Consider the following 20,428-nt stretch of genomic DNA (forward strand, 5'->3'; position numbering starts at 1 on the left):
TGATCAAAACAATTAACAAAAATTATTCAAAAATTGCACAAATACTTGGCAGCTGACCAACCTAAATACTATGATTGGATACTATTTTTTAAAAATATCAATAAAATTTGTTTCCATTGCATAAATATGTATTTTTTCAAAATAAATACTTTTAAATGATTTTAACGACCACCTTATTGTGTTATAAGATGAATGTCTGAAAAGTGTTTGTTATTGAGTTCCAAAGATGAGAATACACACTTGTTTTTAATAGAAATTACTTTCCACCCATATTTTACAACTTATTTATGATTTTTTGGTGGTTTCTCTTTTTTTGAGATAGAACATAATAGTAATTTTGAGAATAAAGAATTAATTGAAATGCAAATGTGAAGGAATTGGAACATGGAGTCCAAAATTTTAATAAATTATTAGTCAATTTGCATTAGGGTACTTGGAAACATTCTGACTTTTTTCCAATAATATTAAGCTAATTAATTACAAACTTACCAAAATGCAAAATTAACCATTTTAATATATGATAGATATGACATGTAGTAGGATATAAGATCACATTAAGTCACTTAGTAAATTGTGAAAAATGACAAAGTAATTATGTAGCATATGGATTTAACTTTTTCTGTTCTTAAAAACTTTGTTAGACTTTCCCTGTTATTGAAAAGAGTGCTCTTGAGTGAAAGCTTATACTTTGATTACTAACTCTATTGTAGTAGCTCTTCAAATAGTTTAGTAATTTATAATTACCAAAATCATTATCTCTTTCTGGTCCTCATTTGAGAATAGACTAGGTAATAATTCTAAGCCCATAAAGTCACTGTTCTTACTATCTTTCAGGTCATGCAAGGATTTAAGTATCTATGTGGGATACTGCGAGATCTTGTCAGAATACAAAATTCCATGGCTGCTGTAAGGAGTATAGTAATGCTTGGCACATAGGGTTGCTGTTGACACTGATACGAAAGAATTCTTACATTAAATATCTGGAAAAAATCGTAGGAGTGCATAGCTGTCTTAACTGGGGAAAACCACCAGGTAGCCTGTGATACCAAGGGAACCAGCCCACCAAAATATACTCTATAATATGCCAAAAATCACTCTGGGACACTGGGCATTTTAAAGACTAATGTTGGGACTCTATCAGCAAATCAGTGTTACCATGTCTTTGAAAAGGTAACATAATGGCTGAAGTGGTGGTACATCTATGACTATAGCAAGATGATATTCCTTTAATGCAGGAGATGCACAATAAGAATTTACAAGTGCTGGAGGGGCTGTGGAGAAAATGGAACCCTCCTGCACTGTTGGTGGGAATGTAAACTGGTACAGTCACTATGGAGAACAGTTTGGAGATACCTTAGAAATTTATACATAGAACTTCCACATGACCCTGCAATCCCACTCTTGGGCATCTATCCGGACAAAACTCTACTTAAGAGAGACACATGCATCCGCATGTTCATTGCAGCACTATTCACAATAGCCAGGACATGGAAACAATCCAAATGTCCATCAACAGATGATTGGATTTGGAAGAAGTGGTATATATACACAATGGAATACTACTCAGCCATAAAAAAGAATGACATAATGCCATTTGCAGCAACATGGATGGAACTAGAGAATCTCATACTGAGTGAAATGAGCCAGAAAGACAAAGACAAATACCATATGATATCACTTATAGCTGGAATCTAATATCCAGCACAAATGAACATCTCCTCAGAAAAGAAAATCATGGACTTGGAGAAGAGACTTGTGGCTGCCTGATGGGAGGGGGAGGGAGTGGGAGGGATCGGGAGCTTGGGCTTATCAGACACTACTTAGAATAGATTTACAAGGAGATCCTGCTGAGTAGCATTGAGAACTCAGCAGATAATCAGTGCTGCAACAGAACAAAGGGTGGGGGGAAAAAATGTAATTGCAATGTATACATGTAAGGATAACTTGATCCCCTTGCTGTACAGTGGGAAAATAAAAAAAAGAATTTACAACTATCCTCTGGAAGTCTAACCACCAGCTGTCTTGGTTTTTAAAAACGAGCCTATTGATTTTGATCCAGGGCCATCAAGAGAAGTAATATTGAACAAACAAAAAGAGTTTGTAGAAGGTACACTGTGATTCATGTCTCTTAGACTAATACAGGCAATATTTATATGAACAGTATTTGGTAGCGATTTGGCTCAAGATAAATGGCTATTCCCCATCATCTCATCCCTATGAAAAATGATAAAATACACAATAGTGACTCACTGTAAGGAGATGAAGGGGTTAATCCTACACTTATGTTTACAGTGCAATGCTTTTTCATATACCCCACCCATGGACACACCTGTCAGGAAGAGGGGTTTTTCATGTTTTTGTTTTTTTCTTTTTATGGATGCACCTGAGGCATGTGGAGTTCACAGGCTAGGGGTCAAATTGGAGCTGCCACTGCCAGCCTATGCCACAGCCACAACAACACTGGATCTGAGCCATGTCTGCAACATACACCACAGTTTGCAGTAATGCCAGATCCTTAAGCGAGGCCTAACATCCTCCTAAGCGAGGCTAAGGATTGAATCCACAACTTCATAGAGACAATGTCGTGTCCTTACCCACTGAACCACAATGGGAACTCCATAATTAAGGATTCTTAATTCCCTTCAGTAAAATACACATGAGAATTGTTTCCCTACAAACATTAATGCATGTTCAAAAGCTTGAGGGCTCCCAAGGCAGAGAAGACAGTGTAAAGACTTTGACACCTCAGGTTCCAGCCCACTCTGAATTCATCAAGCTCTTCATACTTGAAAGAGACATATTCTTATTGTCTTTGTTATTTCTACCTTTTTCAATCTCAGAAACATGAACTACATTGCACATTATCGTGAGTTTTTTATTTTTGCAGATGTGGTTAAATCAGACTGAGTCTGCCTCTATTGGTCGTAATGATTGGTCTACAAAGATGCTGAAAATTGATTGGAAACTGAATATTCCCTTGGAATGACAGTCTGTGCATGATAGAGATCCTGATTTAGACCTGGAAAGATAATCTGAAATGAATGTGCAGCTCTGAATTTCCTCCCTTATAAAATTTTGAAGGCAAAAGTTGAAAATTACTGACTTATTGCCTCATGAATTCATTTGAGGTGGCATACATTGAAATTGAAAGCACTATTACATAGGTAGCCCATTGTACATGGTGATAAGGAAGCTATTACTTAACTTGGCTGAACATCTGTCAAGGATTGCTCTTGCAATGAGTCCTGTGCACTTTTAGGCTCAGGAAAGGAAAACAGGCTCATCCTTTATAACAAGAGATATTAAGTCATGATCCAGAAATATGTGCATGTCCTCCAGTCTGTGTTCCTATGAAAGGGGCTTCAGGGCCCTGTGGAAATTAAGCACTGGGAATTATAGGTTATAAAATAGGAATAGATAATTCCTTGTTTGATGAATTATTATTACAAATACTCAGAGTTGATAGTTATGATCAGCCAGAATAAATTAAGCAATTCTCTGGTGAAAAATGACCTCAAAATCTTGTGATTTGATAAAATAGTAGTTTCTTTTTTGCCTGTGTTATATGCCTGTCCTTTGTCAGCTGTATCCTCTTTTCTCTCTGTCTCCTTCTCTTTTTTCACCTTGGAACCTAGTATAACAGAGCACCTCCTTTTAAGGGTATTTCCATGCTAATAATAGAGGGAAAAGAAGCAAGGTTGCAGACAACAAAATAGTTTTCAAACCCGCCCAGAAGTAGCACATGTCACTTTTATTGCATTGACCAAAGCACCGGTGGTAACTCTGTTCATGGGTTCTTTATACAAGTGTAGAATGGTCAAGGACTAAAGCTTAGTGACCTTTGAGTGTGAATTCCGATCAGTGCAAACCAGACTCTCTACTAGACAGTAAATACGTTGTTTTTTTTCCAGAGTAGCTGTTTACTGACCTCTAAGCTGGTGGCATCCTTTGGGTGCCAATTTAGCTTACTGGCCACATGGTAGATGGTATCAGCCTTTCATCCTTTTTGGGCACAGACACAAAATGTGTTCTTAGCTATATCCATATGAGAGCAGAATAGAGGCAAAAGAACAGGTCTTCCAAGGAAGGGTCGAAAGAGTTGGCCCACATGGCAGGCCTCAGGTGTTTTGCAAATGGCATGATTGTTCACTGTGTTTAGACATCACCATGACCAAAGAGATCCCTTAGGATATGATGGAGAAGAGACTTTGGTGGGTTTTCTTAGATGCCAAAAGTCAGCCTTGGGAGAAAAAAAGTAGTTTAGTCATCTGCAACTCCCAATACATTTTATTATTGACAAATTCGATAAATTCTGTTATCATCTGCTGTGTCTCTAAAGATTTCTGCTGGAGCCACAATGCTAATTTTACTAAAGCACAGAAGACTCTAAGTCTGCCCCTTATAAGTCAAGAACTATGTAGAGGCTTAAAACCAGGTCTCTTCAAACTGCTCCTAGATGTTGGTACATCACATAGCAATTTACAGGTATTTTCTTTTGGTCTCAAGAAAGAATCCTCTACCCCTACCTGGAACACATGATAACCATGACAGGTCCAAAAGTTATTTTGGTCATTTGTTGGTTTATTTTAATAATGCACAATTTATATACCTTACTCTAGCCACCTTTGCAGCAGTAGATGACAACATGCTCTGTTTTTGACAGTCCTTAGAAAAGTTAAGTGCTCAAGGCCAAGATATACATAGTGCTATCTCTCTAGGTTTCCATACCTTGATGGGGGTCTCACTTTCTGATTTCCCAAAATTCTGAGACAGTTTAAGATAATGATTATAGTTTTAAAATCTTGTAATTTTAGATAGATTTTTATTCTAAAGTCTCCCACTAATTAGGTGCATGATCTCCATTAAGTCATGCAATTATCTCAGCTTATTTATCAGTAAAATGTACCTCTTAATAGTATTTATCCCACAGAACATGTGGTCAACAAATTATTATTATCATCCACATGTATTAATAAAGCTTAATGATCTTTTCTGGGCATATTTATTTCTTTGGTACCTTTTTTTATTTACTTGTGAGTGTTGAGCTAATGTCAACAGGAACATAAGAATATCTTGATTTTGTAGGGGGGTATTTTATTTTTAAAAGTTGGATTCAGGGAAAAGGATAAAATTAAGACATATATTTGGATAATGAAAGTGTATTGTGACTTATTTGAGTTAGAATGATGTTAAGAAATGATAACCATTGTAAAGGGATCTGGCTTGGATGGTAAATTATATAATAATGAAATCCCTTAAGATATAAGGAAAATCAAGGACCAAAATGTTTTTTCTCATGTTAGCCAGAGTATATGCACTTGCCTGGATTATGACTATGTAATAGTCACTCCATTCATTATACGGTTTCCTTATGGGGGAGAATGGCATATAGAGTAAAGAAATCTAAATTGGATACACATTCATATGAAGAGTATTTAGTTGAGTCACTCTTACAGTTACATTTAATTCTAAGCTATCTTTTTTAGTAGAAACACTTTTCAATATAGCTTGGATTATTCTATTCTAGTGGAATTTTTATGTTATTGATATTTTGGTGAGCAGCTCTATACCAGTCACTTGAAATTTGATGCACTAGGAATTCTGCAGTAAGGAATTCTTTCAGGCACACTTAGAGCTACTGCTTCAGAGAAATTTTTGAATGGTTTGATCTCCAGTAAGTGGTCCTTTACAATTTCACTTTGATGATATTGCATAAGATGCATGGGAGAGAAATTTTAAAAATATTTGAGGACAGCTTCACATGAAGCATTCTTAGATAAGTTACTAGCAAAAAGTAAGGACAGAGAGCACAACTGAGCTTGCAGTAATCAGAGATGAGATACATTTTCAACAGAATAATGACTTAGAACATGATGCAGAACAGTTAGATGAAAATAGTCCATGGCTGCAGCTTCAAACTGAAAACAAGCTTCATAGGTATGCCATGTACCAAAACCATGGGAGTGCTTTGACAACCTCTTCCACGAAGTGCGTTATTAATTATTTGTGATGAATTGCACATGATGGTGACAATTACCATACATATGAGCTGGCCAAATCTCAGCCCTTGTCTAAAATACAATTAATACAAGATGTTGACAACATTTAACTTTATATGGCCAAACTAGATAATAGAAGTTGCTTCTTTCTGATGTTTGCTAATAATTATCTGTCAAAATAGTAAGAGTGTTCTGTTGATTTCTTCTCCACAATGAACTTTGTGATCCATAATAATGAATTCCTTTATGAAGTAGATAATCAATGATCAAATTTTTGTGTTCTTTATAGGCAAGTAATGCTAGAAGTTCTGAAGTATATAAAGATATAACTGATAAACCTAAGATCTAGTTGGTCCATTAACTTAAAATTCATTAACTTCAGTTTTCTCATCTGTGAACTGGGAAAAATAGTAGTATCTATCCAGTAGAATGTCAGAGTTATCAGTAGTCTAACATAGACTCTCTAAAAACTGTGCCAGATTCCTGGGGCAAATTTTATGTGTATGTGTTGGGGTTGGGGGGTTGCTGGGCAGAGTTTATTGGGAAGCTGGAAGCATAGGTCCAAATGGTATACATGGAAAAGATATTATGTGTGTACCTTATACTTTTCCATGTAATATGAGTAGATCTTTACCACTTAGATGGTTGTCAAAGTTTAGAAAAAAACAAATGTGGAGAGACATAACCTACCATAATTATAATTATTTTAAAGCAAAATCATTAACACGACCACAATGGAAAACAATATGGAAATACCTCAGAAAATTAAATATAGAACTACTGTATGACCCAGCAATCCCAGTCCTGGACATGTTATTTGGATAAAACTTTCATCGAAAAAAATACACGCACCCCTATGTTCACTGTAACACTATTCACAATAACCAAGACATGGAAACAAGCTAAATGTCCATTGACAGATGAATGGATTAAGAAGATGTGCTAAATATACAAATGGAATACTACCCAGCCATTAAAAAGAACAAAATAATGCCATTTGAAGCAACATGGATGAAACTAGAGACTCTCATACTAAGTGAGGTAAGTCAGAAAGAGAAAGACAAATACCATATGATATATCTGGACTCTGTAGCACAAATGAACCTTTCTATAGAAAAGAAACAAGCTCATGAACTTGGAGAATGGACTTTTGGTTGCCAAGGTGCAGAGGGAGGGGGAGGAAGTGAGATGGACTAGCAGTTTGAGGTTAGTAGATGCAAGCTATACATTTGGAGTGGATAAGCAGTGAGATCCTACTGTATAGCGCAGGGAACTATATCTAGTTACTCGTGATGGAACACGATGGAGGATAATGTGAGAAAAAGAACGTGTGTGTGTATATATATATGTATGTACATATATATACACATACACACATATGACTGGGTCACTTTGCTGTACAGCAGAAATTGACAGAACAATGTAAATCAAGTATAATAGAAAAAATTTAAAAAGCAAAATCATTAAGATAGTATAATATTTGTGCGAGATTAGAAAAAATAATGGAACAATAAAGAGTTTCCAGATACAAACTCACACATGTATTAGAACTCATAACCAGGTGTTTCAAGTGCAGCTGGGAGTGAAAAAAAATTTTTGTGCTTATATATTAAAATTCTATTATTTCTCTTTTTTTCTGAGGGGGGAACTACACCCACAGAATATGGAAGCTCTCTGGCCAGGGATCAAATCTGAGCCATAGCTGTAGCAATGCCAGATCCTTAACCCACTGTGCCACAGTGGGAACTCTCTATTATTCCTCTTAATTCACATTTTTGTTTATTATTACAAAGGCAAAATTCTCTACTAATTAGTAGAAATTGTTTATACACACAAAAGTAATTATTAAAAACTTTCTACTATTTACAAGGACTGATAAAATACAATAGACTGATAATTAAAACATGAATGTTCAAAGGGGGCCTTAGCTAGTTAACTAGAGAGAAATATACCCTCTTTTAGCAAAAAACAAAAACAAAAACAAAACAAACCTAAAACAAATGTAGAAGGCACAAAGCAGAATAATGGAGATTAAATTAAAATTCTAATCTTTCTGAAATTGTTTATTGTACTAGTATTCACAGTACTCAATAAAATATCATTTAATAGCTGTATTTAATTCATCAGTGGTATAACTTTTTCAAGGAAAAGCCCTATTTAAAAATTTCTCATCTCAGGAGTTCCCATCGTGGCACAGTGGTTAACAAATCCGACTAGGAACCATGAGGTTGCAGGTTCGATCCCTGCCCTTGCTCAGTAGGGTAACCATCCGGCATTGCCGTGAGCTGTGGTGTAGGTCACAGATGTGGCTCGTATCCCGCGTTGCTGTGGCTCTGGTGTAGGCCGGCGGCTACAGCTCAGATTCGACCCCTAGCCTGGGAACCTCTATATGCCACGGGAGGGGCTTAAGAAATGGCAAAAAGACCAAAAAAAAAAAATTTCTCATCTCGTGAGGCTGAATTAAAAGCAGAAGTTTCCAACTCAAATGTTATGAGGAAAACAATTTTTAACACTATGAAAAATAATATTTATAACAAATTATCTTTGATGCTTACACAGTCAGGTTTATAACAAGTAAAATGAGGTAACCTATACATATTTTGTTGTCACTAATCAAACTTTAAAACATCAGATTTTACAAGAAAGCTTTAAGATTGTACCCTCTACTACTCTGACTCCGCCTCTCTGGGACTTCCAATCTATTAAATCTATGGACATTTTATTGTATCCTGACTTAACCTTCTTACTCAACTGAAATTCTAATTCCATGGTTAATCAATATAACCACTCTCATATTCATATACTAGATTCCATTGCCCCTCTATTTCTTTCTCCTTTTTGCTTGGTGAAACTACATAGTTGATTGGATCCAGAGATCTACTACTTTCCTGAGCCATCTGAATATGACTAGATAAAAACATAAAAGTTCATTTACTTGTCCATGTGAAGTCGCTGGTCCAAGTGAAGTCCCTGGTCATAAACCTCAAGGCGTCCCTTAATCCTCCTAGACAATCACACTGCATGTCCCTGGTCCATTCACTTAACCACTTTCCAAGTGAATATTTCACATCTTCTCTTCTCTTCAAACTTGAACACCTGCCCTTGCATTCTCTTTCTTATCTGATGACTTTCCTTCTTGATTGAGGACATTAAAACAATCAGAAAACTCCTTCAGACTTCTAAATCATATATACTCACATTTCAGGATCTAAACCCACATTCTGGATGTCCCAGAAATCCATGCTGAATGCGACCTCATCTTGCTAGTAGATGCACACACAGAAGCAATGGCCCAGTCTAGATGTTTTTTTGACAATTCTAGTTTTACTCCTTTTCTGTCTTTTCTTCATCGCTCAGTGGAATCTTACATTATTTATGTAAGTACTGCGAAATAAAAGACACACAGCTTCCCCACACAAAGAATTTTCTGGTATGATGTATATGTATTTAGGAAAACAAATAAAAATAATTTATTCAATCTGAAAGCACAGCACTGTATTAAATATATACCCAATTTATGTAAAAATTTAAACAAAAAGTTTTACCAATGCATTCTAAAGTATCGAAATTCAGGTTCACGGTGAGGTTAAATATTATTTTCTAATACATGTACATAATTATATAAAGAGCCTATCCTATGTTTTTTCTTTTAAAGATAAAATATAATTCTATACTAAATTGATGGATCCCTAGAAAGAAATCTATGAGGAATTTTTATTTAATGACATAGCCTAAAAATTTTAGAATTCAAAGAAAAGAGAAAAATTAAAATGAATACTCATATAGTCATGCTTAAGATTTGACAGTTGTATAATTTTGTCATATTTGTATTATGTGACTTCTGATGAATTATTTTAAGTAAATTCCAGAAATCATTACATTTTTGTCTTAAAAACTACAGCTCTAAATAGTAAGATTTTAGGGAGTTCCCGTTGTGGCTCAGTGGTTAATGAATCCGACTGGGAACCATGATGTTGCGGACTCAATCCCTGGCCTTGCTCAGTGGGTTAAGGATCCAGCATTGCCATGAGCTGTGGTGTAGGCCACAGATGCGGCTCAGATCTGGGGGTTGCTATGGCTCTGGTGTAGGCTGGTGGCTACAGCTCTGACTGGACCCCTAGCCTGGGAACCTCCGTATGCCACAGGAAGCGGCCCTAGAAAAGGCAAAAAGACAAAGAAGAAAAAGAAATAGTAAGATTTTATCTACAAAAAATTATTAAAGGTATGGTTGACAGTAAATCTATCATATGATGTAATAACCATTATATATTCAAATTTGTCTAGTAGTCCCAGAAAAGTTTTCTAATTTGTTCATATGAGTAATTAATCAAAGCCCATGATATGAATTTGGGTTTTATGTTCCTTAACTTTCTCTTAATCTGAAACCCTCCTTCCCCATTCTCCACTTTTTTTCACAACATTGGTTTGCTGAACGTATTAAGCAGTATATACTATATATCTTGTAGGATAGGTAAGCAAATTTTAAATGGTACTTATTCAATGTCAAAATAACAGAAACCTCAAAAAGCCCATTATATATGTATATGTGTGTGTGTGTGTGTGTGTGTGTGTGTGTGTGTATATATATATGTAGTGTGTGTGTATACATATATACTTTTTTAATCAAGATTTTCTCTCAAAGTAAGCATTTTTATAGATTAATCTTTGAAAACATAATTGTGTTCATATTTCTTACAAATTAACCATTTCCCTCTACTTCATTTTTTCCTAATTTCCCCTCTTGTATCTTACCATGTAGCAAACTCCTGTGTATGTAAATATCCTCCCTGCATCTATTTATTTCCTTATCATAGATTACCAAAAGTAGAATTACTGGTCAACAGAAGGATGATACATATTCCTAGATATTTTCTCTAAATAGAAAACTTCAGTCAGCACTAGATACCATCTTTGGTTATGTCTGTTAGTTTGTTTTTAGTCTTTGGAGCTGCACCATGGCGTATGGAAGTTCCCAGGTAGGGGTCAACTTGGAGCTGCAGCTGTTGGCCTAAGCTACAGCCACAGCAACGCAAGATCCGAGCTCTGTCTGAGACCTATACCGCAGCTCATGGCAATACTGGATCCTTAACCCACTGAGTGAGGCCAGAGATTCAACCTGGATCCTCACGTATACTAGTTGGGTTTTTAACCCACTGAGCCACAATGGGAATTCCCTGGATATCACCTTTGTTACCATACTCTTCTTAATATTTAGGAATCATCCATGATTTTCACATTTGCATTTGTGTGAAAAATAAAAACAAAATTTTCTTTTAATTCAAATTAACTTTACTACTAAAAAGTGTGAATTTTTTTATATCCCCGTTATCCATTTTAATTTATTCTTTGAGGTTTATATTTCTCTTCATTGTTAAAAATGCTTTTTAAATCAGGAATATTATCTCCTTGTCATATTTTTAGCAACATTTTCTTAGTTTTCATTTGCCTTTTAATTTTGCATTTGTTTTTGACTTGAATATTTATTTTTCCATCCTTGTTTTGTTAATTTCCTTTAATATCTATAACCACCATCTCATTTCCCTCTCTATAAGGTCAGTCATTTTAATGTTTCATGTGTGTTTTGTGTGTGCATAAAATAACATTTTATTATATGGATAAAGACTATTATGTTATATACCAAATTCTATTTTCCACTTTAAAAAATGAAGCAGTATTATTAAGATCATCTTCATCGATAGGTAAGCTTTTTGGATTTAGTCATGCATATTCCATGGTTGAAATTTACTGTATTTTATGTGATCATTTTTCCAGTGATGAACACACAGGTTGTTTTCACCTTCTTTCTGTCACACACTGGCAGAATTATCTCCATACATATCCCTTTATGAACTAGTATAATATTTTCATGGGGATACTTATTCACAAGTGGACTGGCTATTTTGCAAGCTGTGTACTCACATAATTCGACTAAGTGTTACTTGAAGGCGTCGTTCAGAATTGCTATATCATTTGACACACTCACCAAGGAGGGTTTGAAGTTTCCTCTATTTTGACATCCTTGAAAGCATTGAGTGTTATGAAGCCTTTTATACTTTTATCACTGAAGTTTTAATTTGTATTTTTTGATTACTAATGATTTTCCATGTATCATCAATTACTAATTAAATTGAAGCATATAAATTTGCTGAGATCCAAACATTTTTTGATATATAAAATATGGCAGTTACATATGGTTCAACATAATAGCTCTTGGGGTTTTCTCTTCTATAAATAATCTATTTTCTTATTCATTTTCTATCAAGTTGATTTTTTTATAGTTCTTTTGCAGAAGTTTCCTATATCCTAAATATTAATCTCTTACAATTTTGGGACATTAGCAAATATTTTTTTCTTTCACCTGTCTATTACCTGGTTCATGGTATTACATATTGATTAGAAAATTTTGATTTTTGTGAAGTAGTAGAGATGGTCATAGTGGGCAGTTATTTAGAGTTCACTGTGTACAAAACATTGTCTAACATTTTGTATAAAATAATATAGTATCTATTTTAAAGATCAGGAAATTGAGGCACATAAAGTTAAAGGATTGTCCAAGTTCACTCAGCTGATAGTACTGAAGCTCTAATCCTTTAATATATAAAGTTCTTGTCTTATGGTTTGAGCTTTTAAAGCATTTTTTAGATGATAATTTACCTGTGCCTAGCACTCTATACTTTCATGTACTTCACTTTTACGTGTACATTAGATGAGGCCTCCATTTTTTTTCCATCTATCAAATAATCTGTTCTTTCCCTTTTGACTCTAGTGCCTTTTTAATTTAATGCTAATTTATTTTATGTAAGGGCCAGTCTCTATTATGTTTCACTAGTTTATGTGCCCATTCCTGCATTTTTATTACTGTGGTTGGGAGGTATTTCTAGATATATGATAAAGCAAGTCCTTCCTTTCCTCTTCTTCTATGAGGTGCTATTTGTGTATCTTTATTCATATATATATGTTAAAGTATATATATGTATGAAAAGTATATATATGTGTGTGCATGTGTGTGTATATGTTAAGTTGTTTTAGAAATATGTTAAAAACAGAGGAGGCATACCTATGAAGTAAGTATAGCAGTAAAATTCAAAGCTTAAAATGAGAGCACAGTTTGGAAAGGCCAGGCCTTAGAAATCTGATTAACTGAGAGGAATATCTAGATCAAAGCTATCCTGAACCAGGCTTATCCTGTAAAGGCAGACAAATGGTGAGAAACCAAAAGCATTTCCACTAAGATCAGGAAAAAGACAAGAATGTCCACTTTCACCAATGTTATTAAGCATAGTTTTGGAAGTCCTAGCTATGGCAATCAGAAGAAAAATAAATAAAAGGAATCCAAATTGGAAAGAAGAAATAAAACTATCACTCTTTGCAGATGACATGATACTATAGAAAATCCTAAAGACACTACCAGAAAACTGTTAGATCTCAATGAATTTGGTAAAGTTGCAGGATACATAAATATTACACAGAAATCGATTGCATTTCTATATATAACAATAAAATATCAAAAAGAGAAATTAAGGAAACCATCCCATTTACCATTGTATCAAAAAGAATAAAATACCTAGGAATAAACCCACCTAAAGAGACAAAAGACTTGTACTCTGAAAACTATAAGACACTGATGAAAGAAATCAAAGAAGACACAGGTGGAAAGATATATCATGTTCTTGGATTGGAAGAATCAATAGAGTCAAAATGACAATATTACCTAAGGAAATCTACAGATTCATTGTAATATCTATCAAATCACCAATGGCATTCTTTACAGAACTGGAAAAAATATTTTAAAATTTGTGTGGAAACCAAAAGGCCTCATAGCCAAAGCAATATTAAAAAGAGAAAACATAACTGGCTAAATCAGGCTCCCTGACTTAAGACTATACTACAAAGCTACAATCATCAAATCAGTATGGTACTGGCATGAAAACAGAAATATAGATCAATGGAACAAGATAGAAAGCCCAGAAATAAACCCAAGGACTTATGGTCAACTAATCTATGACAAAGGAAGCAAGAATATACAGTGGAGGAAGAATGGTCTCTTCAATAAGTGGTACTGGGAAAACTGGACACTGCATGTAAAAGAATGAAATTAGAAAAAAGAATGAAATTAACACCATACACACACAAAAAAAACCTCAAAATGGATTAAGGACCTAAATGTAAGGCCAGATAATATCAAACTCCTAGAAGAAAACATAGGTAGAATGCATTTGACAAATCATGGCCACATCTTATTTGATCCACCTCCTAGAATAATGACAATAAAGACACAGATAAATCAATGGGACCTAATTAAACTCAAAAGCTTCTGCACAGAAAATGAAACCATTAAAAAAATGAAAAGACAACACAGAATATGGGAGAAAGTCCTTGCAAATGATTCAACTGACAAAGGTTTAATCTCCAAAATATGTAGACAACCCATACAACTCAACAACAAAAAACAAACAACCCAATTGAAAAATTGGCAGAAGACCTAAATAGACATTTATCCAAAAAAGACCTATAGATGGCAGTGGGAATGTAAACTGGTACAACCTCTGTGGAAAACAATATAGAGGTATCTCAGAAAACTAAATATAGAACTAATATATGATCCAGCACTTCCATTCCTAGGCATATAGATGGACAAAAAGATACATGCACCATATATTCATTTTAACACTATTCACAATAGCCAAGACATGGAACCAATCCAAATGTCCATCGACAGATGAATGGATTAATCTGATATTCAGCCTTAAAAAAAGATAAAATAATGCCATTTGCAGCAACATGGATGGAATTAGCGATTCTCACACTAAGTGAGGTAAATCAGAAAGAGAAGACAAACACCATATGATATCACTTATATATGGAGTCTAAAATATGGCACAAATGATCTATTTACAAAACAGAAACAGATCATGGATATGAAGGGGCAGACCTGTGTTTGCCAGGGGGAGGAGGGAGAGAGGGGGACTGACGGAAGTATGGGGTTGGTAGGTGCAGATTGTAACATTTAGAATGGATGGGTGGTGTGATCTGACTGTACAGCATAGGGAACTGTGTCTCTCAGGTTAGAAACAAAAAAGAATGGGTGGGTATGGTTGGCTTTGTCACTTTACTGTACAGCAGAAATTGAGGGACATTGTAAATCAATTATAATTTAATAAAAAATAAAAAAATTTTTTAAAAAGGTGGCTATTTGAATGCTTCACATTATCATAGTGGAGGGAGCCCTTGAGAGCTGAGCCTTGCGCTTGGAAAGCCACCATGACCCATCTCTGTCTCTACACAGGAAAACATTTTTAGAAAACACTGGTAAGAATTTGATTAAATCTGACACAAAGAATACAGTAATAAAAAAGAGGAAATTTAATCAAATGATACCCCAACTGGAGGGGGAATGCTATTAAATTGTTGCCATGTAGAAGATGAACACAGTATCCTCATGTTCCATAATAACTTAAAAGGCATCAAGCAAATTCTCAAATCCTGGAAAGAATGACAAAGCAGAACAACTCAGGAATGAAATGGCTTAACTACAGAAATAAAAAAATAACTGAAATTCAGGATGAAGAGTGAAAAACCAGAAGAAAATATTTTTTTAATGATTTTTATTTTTTTCCATTTAGCTGGTTTACAGTGTTCTGTCAAATTTCTGCTGTACAGCATGGTGACCCAGTTACACATACATGTATACATTCTTTTTTTCTCACATTATCATGCTCCATCATAAGTGACCAGACGTAGTTTCCAGTGCTACACAGCAGGATCTCATTGCTAATCCATTCCAAAGGCAATAGTCTGCATCTATTAACCCCAAATGTGGTATATATACATAAGGAAAAATATTTTTAAAAATAGATGAACTGAAAAGAAAGATAAGAGTGCAAATATATCTTAAGCAGAATAGATTGAAATGGATGAAAATATTAAGAAATCAAAAAGTGAAAAGGCTATCAGAAAAAGTGGCAAATATAGAAGACAGTAAAAGAAGAGGTACAACATGCGTGGTTATAGTAAGCTGATGAGAGAAGGAAAGACATGGGATGGAGTATTTTAAAATTCAAATAAAAATTTCCTGAAATAAATATGAATATAAATTTAAAAGGCACAGTGTACCTGGGAATTTAAGTCTGACTGTCAAATTCTAAGATATATCCAGAGTTGCCATTGTGGCTCAGTGGATTAAGAACCTGAAAGAATGTCCATGAGTCTGAGGGTTTGATCCTTGGCCTTGCTCAGTGGTTTAAGGATCTGGCATTGCTGTCGCCGTGGTATGGGCTGGCAGCCGCCGCTCTGATTTGACCCCTAGCCAGGGAACTTCCATATGCCGCAAGTGCCCTAAAAAAAGATAGAAAAAGACAAAAACTTTGTGATATGTTGTAACAAAATGAACTTCAAAGATTTTAAAAGCATGTTTTGAGTTTTAGGAAAATGACCAACTTTGACCAGTCACTGTTTAAAAGCATTTCAATGTATGAGGAAAAATAAGCTAAACTAGTTTTAGACATCTTGGCTGTAATATTTGATGCCAGAAGACTTTGGAGCAGCATTATTTAGACACTTAGAAAATGTGAATCAGGTATTTTAAATTTGTCCTTTCTGTTCATAGACCATAGGCAAACATTTATGGACATGGAAGAACTTTGGGAATGTTGTTCTCATGTGGCTGGCCTGAAGAACCAACTAGAAAGTAAGATTCAGCTATTTGACCTATGATTGATGAAGCTTTGCCACAGGTACTATTGATGAGCATGTCACAATTTACCTTTATACACACTAAAAAATGGACATAAGACAGAAATATATAACGTAAAAGTAATTCCATTAACAAATGTAAGAAGAGGTTGGGAGAGTCCCTGGAAAGTGGACTAAATTCACCTCTAGAAACTGAGACTAAAAGATAATCAGTTTAAATTTGACACAGAAGGAAAGTACAGGACTTATCAAAAATATCTAAAAAAGGGAACTAAACATTTCATATTAAGAAGTTAGTATAAATATTTTCAATAAAACATGTTCTTTTCTAAAAATTAGAATATACGTGTTGACAGACTTTAGAAATGTGTGTGTGTGTGTGTGTATGTAAAAGTATGACAGAACCAACATCAGTTTGCCGTTCTCCACTAAGGAACTAGGGTTCACAGGGAAAACGTTGATTCTGGTTTAAAGACAAGACGTGTTTAAGACGGGTCCAGAACACATTTTTGTGCCAGAAAACAAATATACTCAAAAACTAATATGACCAAGTCAAAATGATACAGACGTCTCTAGACAAGAGGTACTGGTGGCCAACGCTGGGACAATATAGACATCAAAATGAATAATGACTATAATGAATACATCATATTCAACATACAAGAACTATCAATTGGTTAGGATGTGCGGAATATCTGTGAATGATAGTAATAGTGATTGTCATGCCTCTCTTGTTACACAGTATAATGGGACTGCTTTTAGTGGCTCACTATTCCTTTTTTTTTTTAATTTGTAATCTGCTATGATATTTTGATTTAAAAATTAGAAATGCATTTGGGGATTTCACAAAAGATTTCCTAGTTAGCCTTTATGAATTTACTAACATGAACGTACATTTTATTTAAATTTGCAAAAGAAATAAAATGTATTTTACTAATAAATCATTAAATTAAATTATTGGGAGTTCCCATCGTGGCGCAGTGGTTAACGAACCAGACTAGGAACCATGAGGTTGGGGTTCGGTCCCTGCCCTTGCTCAGTGGGTTAATGATCCAGCGTTGCGTGAGCTGTGGTGTAGGTTGCAGACGCGGTTCGGATCCAGCGTTGCTGTGGCTCTGGCGTAGGCTGGTGGCTGCAGCTCCGATTCAACCCCTAGCCTGGGAACCTCCATATGCCGCGGGAGCGGCCCAAGAAATAGCAAAAAAAGACAAAAATAAATAAATAAATAAATAAATAAATAAACAAACAAATAAATAAATAAAATAAATAAAATTATCTACTTATTCTTAGGATAAATACTAAATATAACTAAATCATTGTAAGTAGGAAACAAGTCACCTATAAAACTAGTCTAGAAGTCTTTTTAACATCGTTTTCTAGATTTGGGTCTGTTCTTATTATTTCTTCTTATATAGATAACCCTTTAAATACTCACGTAATTTTGAAAAGTAGTGACACTACTTTTAGGGAAAGTAGTAACTATTTGTGCTTCTAAATTTATTTTTATTTATTTACTGATTATCCCGAAATTACAGCATATTATATCAATTTTAATTTTATTTTACCTGAGACTTTATGCTTTATTTAGTGTTGTTTTACTATAGTCATAAGATACCCAAAACACTAGTAATTACTATTAGCATGGTCTTCTTTGCATCAATTACAGGTCGTACAATAGGAAGGTGAAGAAGGTGAGATTTAGAAATGCTGTAAATACACAATAATTATTGATTCAACATGCAGTATTTAAGTTCTATTTTAAAGAAAAAATATACAAACCTCTAAGGTTTGATAGTTCAATTCTACTATTTAAAGTTCCTTATAAAAGTTTTGATTCTTTGAACAGTTTAAAGGAAAGTAGGTAAATGAAGTGAAAAATTCTTTTTTTATTATTCTTTTAATAAAGCCAAGTATTTATGATCTAAGGAAGCCAGATGTATATTTATATGTTCTCCTTCATTGTTAGATTTTTATTTAAAATTCATACTTTTTTCACAGGGACTTGAACTCTGTCACAAGCCCTTTTGAAGAGAAAATTTTGGTAATGATATCAGAATGCAGAATTGAATTATTCCAAACACTGAATGTTGACATGGTTAGGGTTCATAGTGGTATCACGTTAGTAAGAAAGTTTGATACCATGATCATAGGTCACATACGACCTAGAATATCTCCATTACTGCTTTTCATCTTCATCATGACTGTTCTGTAATTACTATACACAATCAGAAAATAATGTATATTACTCACATACACATTATTAGCTACTCAGCAAAAGCTGGAGTAAACTCTCAAGTAGCAATAAGTCCTATATGTTTTAAAGATTCACTGCAGTTTATAGCCTCTCCTAGGAATATAGTAGACATTCAAAGCATATTTGCTAAATGACTGATTTTATAATTACAACTTTTAAAAGGTTTTCTTCTGGAATAATGTTGTCTTTTGGCCACTCGAAAAGAAATGAATATTTTCTACTTATTTTTTCATTCTCTATGCTCATAGTCACCTCAGCATCAGATGCATCTCCATCTTTGGTCCATCTCATGGTACCATCAATATGAACATTCACAATGATGTTTACTCACCTCAATCTATTATTTTCTGACATTGCCTTTTGATCTCCTCAACCTTGGTAACTATTATCACATTAAGCAACCTTTTACAATTATTAGTATTTAGAAAAGAATAACCCAAGGAGCAATTAAATGTGTTGCCCTTCTCGTAGTCTGTAATTTTCCCTTTCCTATTAAGTAGCAGACTTGGACTCTTCAGTGACATCCTTTTGATTCTCAGGCACTTACAGTAAGTGTTTCCTTATTTCTTTTTGTAACCTCTGCTAATCGGGTTTCATTCTGTGACTCTGTCTTCTGACTTTGCCCTAACTCAGACCAAGTAATTACTACTCTTACATTTTTACCTTGTAACTACATTTTCCCTGCCTTTTTAATGTAATTTCAATAGTGCCCTATACCCAAGTTAGGGCATTCTAGGTTTCTGAAGGTGATTTTCTGAGATGAGACATATAATCAAAGTCCTAACTACTTCTGTTCACAGCACTTGTTGGAACATAGTGTACACTAATCTTTCTGCACTTAAAAACATCAGAAAGACAAATGAATTTATTGTGAATATGTGGCTTATTTTTCCAGAAGAAGCTTCTATTAAAACACTACATTTGAGATAAATTAAGAGTTTGGGATACACACTTACTATGTATAAAACTGATAAACAACAAGGACCTACTGTGTAGCACAGGGAACCATACTCAATATCTTATAATAACCTATAATGGAAAAGAATCTGAAAAAGAATATATATATGTATGTATAACTGAATCACATTGCTGTACACTTGAAACTAACACGACATTGTAAATTAACCATACTTCAATTAAAAAAAAAAACCACCACATTTGAATCTGTAAGTGTAAGACTAAATAAACACATACACAAAAATATGCAATGATAATTGACAGGGTTTTGTTGTTGATTCTGAATATATCTGATTTATTCTGTTAAAAATATAAAAAAAACCTTGTATAAAATGAAATAATTTTCACTGCCAATTAATGTAAATGTTTCCCACAATTCTAAGTATAGTAAATTGTTCAATTGCGCATGAAGAACTCTGATAATGAACTTGAAGTTCTAGCAATTCACACACTTCAAGGGAACAATCCAGCCCCAAACTTTATTATTCAACATGACCAGCCACATATCTGACTAGCTGGTCTTGGC

At 34.3% G+C, this 20,428-nt stretch overlaps 1 long non-coding RNA gene across 2 annotated transcripts in view; it reads left to right on the top strand.

Annotated features, from left to right (window-relative positions):
• Positions 1-20,428, top strand: part of LOC106508897 — a 150,233-nt gene that overhangs the window by 108,812 nt on the left and 20,993 nt on the right. Inside the window, exon 5 of one of the 2 annotated variants that reach the window (XR_001306016.2) lies at positions 16,606-16,814. The exons of the other annotated variant lie outside the window; for it this stretch is intronic. This is a non-coding gene — a long non-coding RNA (uncharacterized LOC106508897). Of the gene's footprint in view, positions 1-16,605; positions 16,815-20,428 lie in introns of those variants that run through there. 2 annotated transcript variants of the gene reach the window in all.

This window comes from Sus scrofa, chromosome 1, assembly GCF_000003025.6.
Source record: "Sus scrofa isolate TJ Tabasco breed Duroc chromosome 1, Sscrofa11.1, whole genome shotgun sequence".
Taxonomy (NCBI): Eukaryota; Metazoa; Chordata; class Mammalia; order Artiodactyla; family Suidae; genus Sus; species Sus scrofa.